The 11,776-nt window shown below is 43.3% G+C and overlaps 1 protein-coding gene across 1 annotated transcript in view; it reads right to left on the reverse strand.

Annotated features, from left to right (window-relative positions):
* LOC311500684 (bone morphogenetic protein receptor type-1A-like) overlaps positions 1 to 9,053 on the reverse strand; it is a 45,766-nt gene extending 36,713 nt beyond the window's left edge. The window contains exon 1 of the mRNA XM_084562231.1: positions 8,881 to 9,053. The gene's annotated coding sequence lies outside the window, so the exon portion shown is untranslated. The remainder of the gene's footprint in view (positions 1 to 8,880) is intronic.
* Positions 9,054 to 11,776: the final 2,723 nt, after the last annotated feature.

Below are 11,776 nucleotides of genomic sequence, written 5' to 3' on the forward strand. Positions count from 1 at the left end.
CTAACCGATGCTAAAGGATGCTAACCGATGCTAACCGATGCTAACCCTCACTTAGAGCAGAACGTTGATGGGAATCTACTTGTTTTAGTTTTAGAGGTTTATATAACAGAATTAATCTAAATAATGAGAAACGTGTAAATGTTCATTGACCCGTAGAATGAAGGAGGAAGCAGTAAACTAGATTACCTGGATATTAAATATTTACAGTTTCACAATAAAAGACCAAACCATGGACTTTAGATTAGTGTCTTCAGTTAACTGTAGACTGGTTGTATCTGATGACGACAGCGTGCAGCAGTTATTTACTACAGCTCTCTGATGTGAAGGAACTGAAATCTCTGGGATCTGAGGTCGGCGGTGAAACCTCCAGATTCTTGAGAAATGTCGTCACATGACCACACACACACACACACACACACACACACACACACACACACACACACACACACACTCTCATTTCCACAGACTAGAAAGGCAGCGTCCTGCTCCCGTCTGAGCCGAGGTGATCTGAATTATTCACTGGGTTATTTAAAGCAGAGATCAATAACGTTAAAGGACAAACTGGAGGACATGGAGGACATGGAGGACGTGGAGCACGTGGAGACGTGGAGGACATGGAGGACGTGGAGGACATGGAGGACATGGAGGACGTGGAGACATGGAGGACATGGAGGACGTGGAGGACATGGAGGACGTGGAGGACGTGGAGGACATGGAGCACGTGGAGCACGTGGAGGACGTGGAGGACATGAGGACATGGAGACATGGAGGACGTGGAGGACGTGGAGACATGGAGGACATGGAGACATGGAGGACGTGGAGGACGTGGAGGACATGAGGACGTGGAGTACGTGGAGGACGTGGAGGACGTGGAGGACATGAGGACGTGGAGTACGTGGAGGACGTGGAGGACGTGGAGGACATGAGGACGTGGAGGACATGGAGGACATGGAGGACGTGGAGGACGTGGAGACGTGGAGGACGTGGAGGACATGGAGGACGTGGAGGACGTGGAGACATGGAGGACGTGGAGGACGTGGAGGACATGGAGGACGTGGAGGACGTGGAGACGTGGAGGACGTGGAGGACATGGAGGACGTGGAGGACGTGGAGACATGGAGGACGTGGAGGACGTGGAGGACATGGAGGACGTGGAGGACATGAGGACATGGAGACATGGAGGACGTGGAGGACATGGAGGACGTGGAGGACGTGGAGGACATGAGGACGTGGAGTACGTGGAGGACGTGGAGGACGTGGAGGACATGAGGACGTGGAGGACATGGAGGACATGGAGGACGTGGAGGACGTGGAGACGTGGAGGACGTGGAGGACATGGAGGACGTGGAGGACGTGGAGACATGGAGGACGTGGAGGACGTGGAGGACATGGAGGACGTGGAGGACATGAGGACATGGAGACATGGAGGACGTGGAGGACATGGAGGACGTGGAGGACGTGGAGGACGTGGAGGACGTGGAGGAGGCTTTGACCTTCACCCGCCATCAAACATTTAAATCCAGATTCTATAAAACTATAAACTGTCCAACCAGTTTGTCTCCTTTTTGTTTTATAGATGAACAGTTTATTAAAGAACATGATCCAGAGACTGATGCTGAACATTACACTTTAATGTTTAAGTAGATCTTAAATCAAACTAAATGGTTAATTAACCTGAACAGGATAAAGGAAACCTGTCTCACATAAAGACAAAGAGCACAAAGCTTCTAGAAACGAGGCGCTAACCCTTAATCAGTCAAATGAAAGGGCTTTAATTAAAAGATAAATATAATATAAAGACAGGAACAGAGCCGACATGGAGGCTGGAATATTTAAATATGATGTGTTTATAAAACCAATGACTGGAATTATAAATATTAAAAAACTGTTTTGTTCTTCCTTCTTTCCACCAACAGATGCAGTGATGTGTTTAGTATATAACAGTTATATAATCCTTTTATTGCTTTAGCATCAGCCTCAGTCAAACACGTCCAGTGTCACCAGCTACATGCTAATACAGTTAGCATACGTCTATAGGAGCTAACATTAGCATAGCGGTTAGCGGCCCGGTGGTACGAGTCCTGCTGCAGAGTAGTTTTCTTGGCTACTGTGAACCAGAGGCAGCGACCTGATTGGCCGGCGCTTCAGTTCTGACCTGTTCTATGATGTTTATCGTGGACCGTCACTAGAACCTGGTGGAACCAGTCCCAGCTTGTGTTTTTATATGAATCAAAGCTGGTGGAGACGAAAACCAGAGGAACAAGAAACATGAGACAAACAGGACTATGAAGACGATGATGTTCCTCCACACAGCACAGAAGACCATTGGTTGTTCTCTACCCTCACTAGAGGAAACTGCCAACTCAGGACTGTTCTCAAACATCACTCAGGACTGTTCTCAAACATCACACAGGACTGTTCTCAAACATCACACAGGACTGTTCTCAAACATCACACAGGACTGTTCTCACCCTGGTCACTCAGGGAGACGCTGTAGATGTCTCAAAACAGGGACGAGCAGGTTTAGGAATAGCTTCTTTCCCAAGGCAATATCAATTTTGAATGGAGCTAAACTTTTTTAATAATGCTATTTGCACCGTTACTCAGCACTTTACGCTCATTTATTTCTTTACTATTATTTATTACATGCTTTCATGTTTATTACACAGGCTGCATGGAGGATGTTTGCAATGGATGGTGGGTGGATGTATTGAAACGTGTGTGTGTGTGTGTGTGTGTGTGTGTGTGTGTGTGTGTGTGTGTGTGTAAATATTGCAATGACTGTAAAATGGATTTTTTATTAGTGTATATGTGTTGACGCACTTTACTGGAGTGGCTCTATGAATCTCATTGTACCTAAATGCAATGACAATAAAGGCATTCAAACATGATTATACACATCAACTCTGACGTAATAAAACCTTTCTTTAAAAGAAAAATATAAATAGATTAAATAATAAACGAGGTTATAAGGGAAATAAAATAGATAACAGTTTGTTTTTAAGCTAAAATACTAATTACTTTCTGCTGTTTTTAGTTTTTGTAGATTCCCTGACATATTAATAAAACAACTAAATCTAGATGAACTAATTAACTAATTAACTAGAATATCATTAAAATAAAAAGTAGAGGGGCAGGTGTTATATATTACAGGTGCAGATAATCAGTTGATCAGTGATCAATGTTTTTAATGTGCGTTTAGTTTTTCAAGGCATCATTTTATTTAAACTAAAAGTAGACTGACTGGTCTCCTGGTCACCATGGAAACAGAGGTAAATAATGACAACGACAGTAATTAATGTGTTATTAAGCTAAAGGCCCATTATTCTGCCTCCAGCTGACTGAACTGATTATATTTTCATTTTCTGAGCCAACTGTTGGTGTAACCCTATAACTCTATTCATCATGTCACAGGTTGATTCTTTAACGTGATCTAACTGGAGCAGCAGCTGAACAGAGGAGGAATGAAATCCAGAGGTTTCCACTTCAAAATAAACACTGAAGCTACAAGTGTCTTATAAACTAACAGCCTCAGCTCCGAGGTTTGATCCAGAGCAGTTTCACCTTTGCCACACATCCAGGAGAATAAAACATGTCTGCAGGGACGGAGGAGGAGGAGGAGGAGGAGGAGGAGGTGAAGAATCGTCCCTCTGTGCCTCAGCTCCCATTTACTGCTTTTATTTATCTGCAGAGAGGCTGGAGGTATGGAGGAGGAGGAGGAGGAGGAGCAGGAGAGGGGGGATTGCATGTTTTCCTCCCCGGCTCAGCCACTCTGTCTCCAGGCCGCTGGGGAAGAGGAGGAGGGAGGAGGAGGAGATGTGAAACCTGATCTCCTCTCCCTCCCTCCATCCCTCCATCCCACCACTGCCACCTCGCCAGAAAGCCTCCGAGACTCCCTGAGTAATCTGATCCTCGGCCTCCCAAGTCTGGAGGTGGAGGAGCAAAGAAAAGAAGAAGAAGAAGAAATGGAGGGGGGTTTAAATAAAAAAGAAAAAGAAGAGGGATAGAAATAGAGCAGAGGAAAAAGAGAGAGATCCCTGAGCTCAACCTCCAGGACTGGAAGCGCTCCCAGGAGACGGAAAACTGAGACACAAGAGGACGAGAGAAAAAAAGGCAAGAAGAAGAAGAAGAAGAAGAAGAAGGAGAAGAAGAAGGAGGAGGAGGAGGAGGAGGAGGAGGAGAGGGAGGAGGAGGGAGGGGAAAAAGAAACAGATGGAAAACAGAAAGATTTGTGTTTGAGACCTGGTGCTGCACAAATCAGCGTCAGCCTTTAAATCCAGAGGAGCTGCTGGTTTTTATTAAGAGGACGTAAAGAAGGAGACAGATGTAGAAAATAAAGAGGAAGAGGAGGAGAGGGAGACAGAGTCTGCTCCTCTAAACGGACAGAGTTTGAATCTCAAGAATCAGGTTGATATAAAAAACTAATCGATATAAGCACTGACATAAAGTTAAAACTGATTAGTCATATTAGCATCAGCTTGTTAAACAAACACGGCCGTGACAGAAACGTCTTCACATTCATTCAGCCAGAGACAGAGAGTGAAACCAGAGCTGGCTCCAGGTGGAGCAGCTTCAGGACATTTATTTAAGATCAGATCAGGGTAAAATAATCTGATGGGGTCTGAATCACAGCTTCACTCACAGCCGACGGAGAAAACAAACAAACATGAAGCTATAACTCTCTTTGCTTCGTGTCTAAAAGCAAAGCTGGTTCAGAAGAACGCCATGAGCAAACAAGCACCGAGCCGCTGGCCTGGTTCTCCTTCACTGAGCCTGACAGACAGAGGTCAGGGTCCTTCACTGAGCCTGACAGACAGAGGTCAGGGTCCTTCCACTGAGCCTGACAGACAGAGGTCAGGGTCCTTCCACTGAGCCTGACAGACAGAGGTCAGGGTCCTTCCACTGAGCCTGACAGACAGAGGTCAGGGTCCTTCCACTGAGCCTGACAGACAGAGGTCAGGGTCCTTCCACTGAGCCTGACAGACAGAAGGCAGGGTCCTTCCACTGAGCCTGACAGACAGAGGTCAGGGTCCTTCCACTGAGCCTGACAGACAGAGGTCAGGGTCCTTCCACTGAGCCTGACAGACAGAGGTCAGGGTCCTTCCACTGAGCCTGACAGACAGAGGTCAGGGTCCTTCACTGAGCCTGACAGACAGAGGTCAGGGTCCTTCACTGAGCCTGACAGACAGAAGTCAGGGTGTAATAACCAGGCTGCTCTCATAAAGAAGTAAAGACTGATTTTATTTTCTGATTATAATCAATCTACCGTTAGTTTCATCTACAGACGCTGACAGAAACAAACCATTAAAGTCACCGTTAGCGTAGCTCCAACCTGCTAGCGTAGCGCTAACCTGCTAGCGTAGCTCCAACCTGCTAGCGTAGCTCCAACCTGCTAGCGTAGCGCTAACCTGCTAGCGTAGCTCCAACCTGCTAGCGTAGCTCCAACCTGCTAGCGTAGCTCCAACCTGCGAGCGTAGCGCTAACCTGCTAGCGTAGCTCCAACCTGCTAGCATAGCACTAACCTGCTAGCGTAGCTCCAACCTGCTAGCGTAGCTCCAACCTGCTAGCATAGCACTAACCTGCTAGCGTAGCTCCAACCTGCTAGCGTAGCTCCAACCTGCTAGCATAGCACTAACCTGCTAGCGTAGCGCTAACCTGCTAGCGTAGCTCCAACCTGCTAGCATAGCACTAACCTGCTAGCATAGCTCCAACCTGCTAGCGTAGCTCCAACCTGCTAGCGTAGTGCTAACCTGCTAGCGTAGCTCCAACCTGCTAGCGTAGCTCTAACCTGCTAGCGTAGCTCCAACCTGCTAGCGTAGCTCTAACCTGCTAGCGTAGCTCTAACCTGCTAGCGTGCCCCGTCCAGACTCCAGCAGCGTTACCAGAGGTCAGGACTGAGCCGGTGTCGCCCTGTAAGAATAGATCTGGGTGTAGACGGAGCGACACCGAGGCCTCATCAGTGAATAATCAGTGGGGGGGGGGGGGGGGGGGGGGGGGCAGAGATAGCATGGAGGGGGGGGGGGGGGGGGGGGGGCAGAGATAGCATGGCGTCTGAAGACGGATGGGGGGACGCTGTCGTGGTTTTAACCTTCGTCCGTCCCTGTAGACACGTATGAGACATGGAGGAGAGAGGACAGGAGGAGGTTTGGAGGTTGTTGTCTTTTTGAAAACAATACCCCCCCCACCGTCCCGTCCCGTCCCGGGTCTCTTGTCGTGGCCCTGCCGGCTCGTCCCGTCAGCCGCTCTGTTATTTCGGTAACAGCCGTCCTGGGCTGGGCTGAGGAATGTACAGCTGTCTGACACGAGGATAATACTAGATTTTAATTTCCAACCCCCCCCCCACTCTTTAGAGCCCACAGTCGGTTTCTAGTGGACGTCCCAGACTCTGGTTGCCTAGGTAACCCTCTTACATCGTCCACGGTGCAGCACGGCAGTGACAGCATCATGTTCTGGAGCCGTTAGCATCGCTGGGTTAGCGTTAGCACTGAAGCAGCTGCTTAACAAGATGTTTCAGTGCAGTCGGCTTGTTCAGACCACTGGTTCTCAACATAGGAGTGGGGGCCCTCCTGTGAGTCGTTGGATTAACCTGAGGGGTCCTAACAGGAGTCCTGAGGGGACCTCCTCCTCTTTAGTACACGAAGCTTTAAATGTCTAACCAGGACATTAACAGAAGAAGACATGTCTCAAACTGTTTGTCTCACAGACAGAAAACAGAAAGTAGAAGCGTCCTGGAGTTTCTGTTCAAACAACAACAAACAAATCAAACCTCAACGTGTCTGAATGAACCTGAAGCTGGAGACGAAGGAACAACAGCAGGAACACGGAACCAGGAAGTGTTCTATTGTTTTAACTCAAGTCACTTTCTAGGCGGTAAATAATCACAGCAATTATTTCTTCTCTTCCATTTATCATTTTATAACATCAGAGGCTGTTAGATGAGATTAGTGAACGGGGGGACGCTGCCGTCCACATTTAGGAGGGTTCTGTCCTGAAGCTGCTGCTTTTGTCTCAATTAACAGGCTCATGTTTAAAAGTGACGTTTTATCTCTGATTTAATTTGTAAAAACTAGTAAAATAATAAATAAAAGCAACTTTAGAAGCTTGAATGATGAAATATTTGCACGTCCTGTTGGAGACGTTCATTTAGGACGCTTCTTAATCTGCTAACAACCTTAAACCGTCACAGAAACGTCACCGAGATAACGACAGAAACACAGAAGCTCATTTACAACATTAAAAACATCAGAGAACAAAAAGCATCACGTCGTTTATCTTGTGTAGTTGAACTCAAACCAGAGCAGCTATGAACAAACTGTCTCCTTAAAGCTTAAACACTGATGATGAGTTATTTCAGCATTTAACGGCTCTGATGGTCGGAGTAGATCGGGGGAGTTAATGTGAACATGGCTGCGTCCAGAAATACCAACCAGGCCCAGCCCTCATGACAGAGTCTTTATTCTCTGTTAATGTGATTTACTGTTAATAAAGAAGAACAACACTCAGAGACCAGAGACGTCTCCAGAGCCCAGCGACTAAAACAACAACCTGGAGATATTTAGATCAGATAACTTAAATATCTTTATATCAGTTTCTATGTGATGAAGCTACTGGACGCAGGATAAATAAAGAATCTGAACCTGATCTGAAAAATTAAAGATGGTCAAAGCAAACAACGCTAAACAACAATATCCTTTTAAACCCAACTCATCTAACAGCTAAGTATTTAATCACATCTGACACTTTAAAAACAAATCAAGATGTTAAATCAGGTCTAAGGAAAGTTAGCCAACAATGCTAACTGGTCTAACAACATTAACATCTATAAATGTTCTAATGAAGGAAATTATAAATGAAAACAGCTTAAAAACGTTTAAACACAGCTTTTAAACAACGTCTACTCTTAATTTGGCCTATAAACCTTCTTACACCAGCAACACAGCAGCATGCTAACCGGATGTTTACAGACTTAAAGGTAGAAAATAACTTTACTGACAAAGATTTAATCAGATTTAAACCATTTTAAGTTTTACTATATTTAAAAGCTATAAATTAGCTAACGAGAAACTGTTCAATAGTCCGACTACAAATATTCTGAAGAGTCAGAGGCAGCATGGAAATATTAAATCACCGCTAACTCTTTTAAAAACACTTTAAAATCAAAGTTAAAGCTGAGTCCCAGCAGAGTTAGCCCACAATGCTAACTAGCTTCACAACAACAACACCTTGAACTAAAATAAAGAAGGAAAGAATAAACGAAAACATTTACAAACTTTTAAAACTAATTTTTATAATGATGTTTGCTTCTGTTTTTATCAGTTTCACATGTTGTATTTTTACTATAATTAAAGCAGAGTTGTGTAAACCTGTTAGCTTGCTAGCTAACCGAGGAATGCGGCTAACAGGCAGTAAACATCTTTCCCGACACGGACGTTAGCCGAAGCTAAGATTAGCACGAAGAATAAACACAGCGATGATTCAGTCATTTATCATTTCACATAGTATTTTAGTTGATATTCTGATGTTTTTAAATAATATAAACTCGTATTTACGCGGCGGCTGAAGAGAAGCAAACTTTTTTTTTCCACGACACCAGCCAGGTGGGATCCGTCTACTTCCTGACGACAACTAACACATTAAATCTTTGCCGAACTCCAATTAATTCACTGTCTTATCACCAACGCTAAAGTTTATACTCTTGTTATATAAATTATTAAAAAAAAAACACACCCACTGCTTTAAAACATGTCTATAAAATCCGAGATAAAATGAAACAGACGCTTTAATGTCGTAAACTGTGTGGTCTCCAGGAGATAGACGGAGCCCAGAACTCGGAGCTCAGACCCGCATTCTGGGATGAAGTTTTTAAAAGATCAAGCTCACCTTTCTGCCTCTCCCTCGGTCTCTGATTTATCCTCTGGAAGTTTTCCTCCTTTTCGACGCTATTTCATCGTCTGAACTCCCGGTAAAAGCACCGCGACAGAAAAGCCGTAATTTCCCAGGTTTTCTTCGGTGATTTTCCTCCGCGTCGTACTCCGCCTCCTCTCCGCGTTCAGCCGCTCTGAGTCGGTCGCTCGACGACGGGAGGAGAGCGACCACCGACCGCACAAAGATCGTCTGTGACTCCCACGATGGCTCACTCGGGGGGTTCAAAACAACAGCCGAACTTCCGGTCTGCGCGGGGAGGTGTCGGTTTACAATCACGTGGTCCCATCTGTACCTGTCAGGTGTGTCTGCAGATTAAAAATGAACATTTTCTAATAGGAGTTCTGAACTGTTTGCTGTTAACGACACTCACACCTGAAAACCTGCACATACACAGGAGGAGAATACTTTATTCAAAAGATTTTAATATAACTTTATTACTTATTAATTAATTAATGCTAAACAAACTCAACAGAGACTCTATAGTGACTTATTAATGATTAAATAAGAAGTAAATATACTTTTACCTTTGTTATTTTGGTTGATAAATATTTTAGAAGCAGATTTGTGGATTTTTAGACTGAACGTTGATTAAAGTTGGGTAAATTTAAGCCATTAAATAAAAAAAGTGAATAAGTAAAACTCTTTTTTTTTTTTTTTTTTAATAAAATGTCTTGATTAAAACTTCTGGATGCATGAATCTGTTAAAAGTTTAAACACTTCCAGAATTCTTCATGTCCCAAGAAGACCAACATTTTATCATATTGTTTTCTTGCTGTACTTTTGGATACCTTTATTTCATAGGTCCGAAATGTTCTTTAATTCCTAAAATGTTGTTTGAATGCTTCGTATTATTTTGTGTTTATAATTTAAAACATGGATTCATAGATTAAAACTAGAAATGTGTCATAGAGATTTATAAACTGAAAATCAGGTGGCGTTTAAAGCCTTACAACAAAGAGGCAGAGTGAGACCTCTTCGTTAATTTCCTCCTCTGTGCTTCCAATAAACGCTTGCTCAAATACCTGCGGGCTTTTATTTTGAAATTCTAAAAATAAAACGCGCCCCTGGCCCCCTCTGGTGGCCGACAGGGGAACGACATGCGCACTGGCCTCTAACGAATAATGACTGATAATGAAGTGACAGTAATTCAGTCTGTGACGTCTGTGACTCACGGTTCATGTTCCAACAGTTTCAACATCACAGTTGTAGAAAATTTATGACACAGAGGAAGTTGACGGGGGTCAGAGTTGGTCAGTTTTGTTCTTACGTTTTTCCTTTTTCATGTTCTGGTAAAAGAAAAACTAAAAAAATCTGCTTCAACATTTTAGATTTTAAAAAGTGTAATTCATCACTTTAATAACTTTAAATAAGGAAATCTGATTTGTCTTGATATAAGTCTTTACAAGCATCTTACCTTTGTTCTATTTTATCTCATAATTTGGACTTTTCGTTTCTAAGTTAGATAGAAAACAGACAAATAAAACAAGCCCAGTGTTCTGAGTGCTCACTTTATTCAACCTGTGACACAAATATTCTTCAAATGTTCAGAAACCGCTTCAACAATCCGAGAGTTTTAAAGTCATTTCATTCCTTCCTGCTGCTCCTCGGTCAGTCAGAGCTTCTCCATCTTCAAACTAACGCTGTAGAAAAGTATAAACTGTACACTAGAGACGAGGTTCAGGAAGGCACGACGCTCTCTGCATTTTCAAAACATCACCACCAAAGCTCGGTTTATATTCCCACAACCGATCTACGTCATTGTGAGCGCATGTGTACGAGGAAAATGATTTCAGACCAATCACAAATGTGGAGGTCTGTTTAGTTAGTAGAGTTGTGAAAATGAACACACTAATAAGACGTTAATTTTTTTAAAAATACGACTAAAACTTCTGTTATTACGACCTCGGCCTAAACCGTAGTTTTGGAAATCAGGAAGTGATCAAAGCAGCAGTAAGGCTGTGGAAAGAAAGCAGAATCTAAAGAGTGGATGTAGTGTAGGGGGCAGTGATACGACAAAAACACTAAAAGAAGAAGAAACAAACAAGCAGAAATAGATGAAGAAGCTTTTGTTCTTGTTCTAAAACAAACATCCCTCAAGGTACATTTAAAAGTGATATTTCTAATCGCGATTAATTTAATGCGATTAATCGTGAAAAATGAGAGAAACTTAAAACCATAAAACTTCCTGGACTTTCAGGAAGTGGCAGAGACATCTGGAGGTGAAAACTTATTGTCAGACTCTAAAAAACATCCCTTCAAGGTACATTTAAAACAGATATATAATCGTGATTAATTTAATGCGATTAATCGCGATTAAATCTATTTATTGACAGCCCTTGTAGCTACATTTGCGTGGAAGTGGACGTCAGGATATGACGTAGATCTGACGCAGCAGAATAAACGTAGCTTTAGGTTTTATTAGTTGCAGTTCCACTACAGGCCACCAGATGCTGCTACAGATCGCAGCATATTATTTATTTGTGTTAATTTATTGTCACAAAATCTTGACAACAAACTACGTGAAGAAAACAAAATGAGACAAACGTAAAACCATAGAAGTCCTTGGACTTTCAGGAAGTTGCAGAGACTGTTCTGGAGAAACTAATTTAGACATTTCACTGGAAACTAGAGCTCCTCAAAAAGTTCACTTCCTTTAATCTCATCAAAAATAAGTTTCCTTGACGTCGACATTTGTCTGGGGCTGCGCCACGTTCCGCAGTAAAACGAGTTAAAAAGATAAAATCAGCGTGAACAGAAGCAACGGGACGTTCATATGGAAATTACAAAAAGAAAAAGAGTTCACCCTGTGACGTGAAACATTCTCTATGAAATAACTAATCATCCATAAATA

This window comes from Chelon labrosus (assembly GCF_963514085.1).
Source record: "Chelon labrosus genome assembly, chromosome: 15".
Lineage (NCBI taxonomy): Eukaryota > Metazoa > Chordata > Actinopteri > Mugiliformes > Mugilidae > Chelon > Chelon labrosus.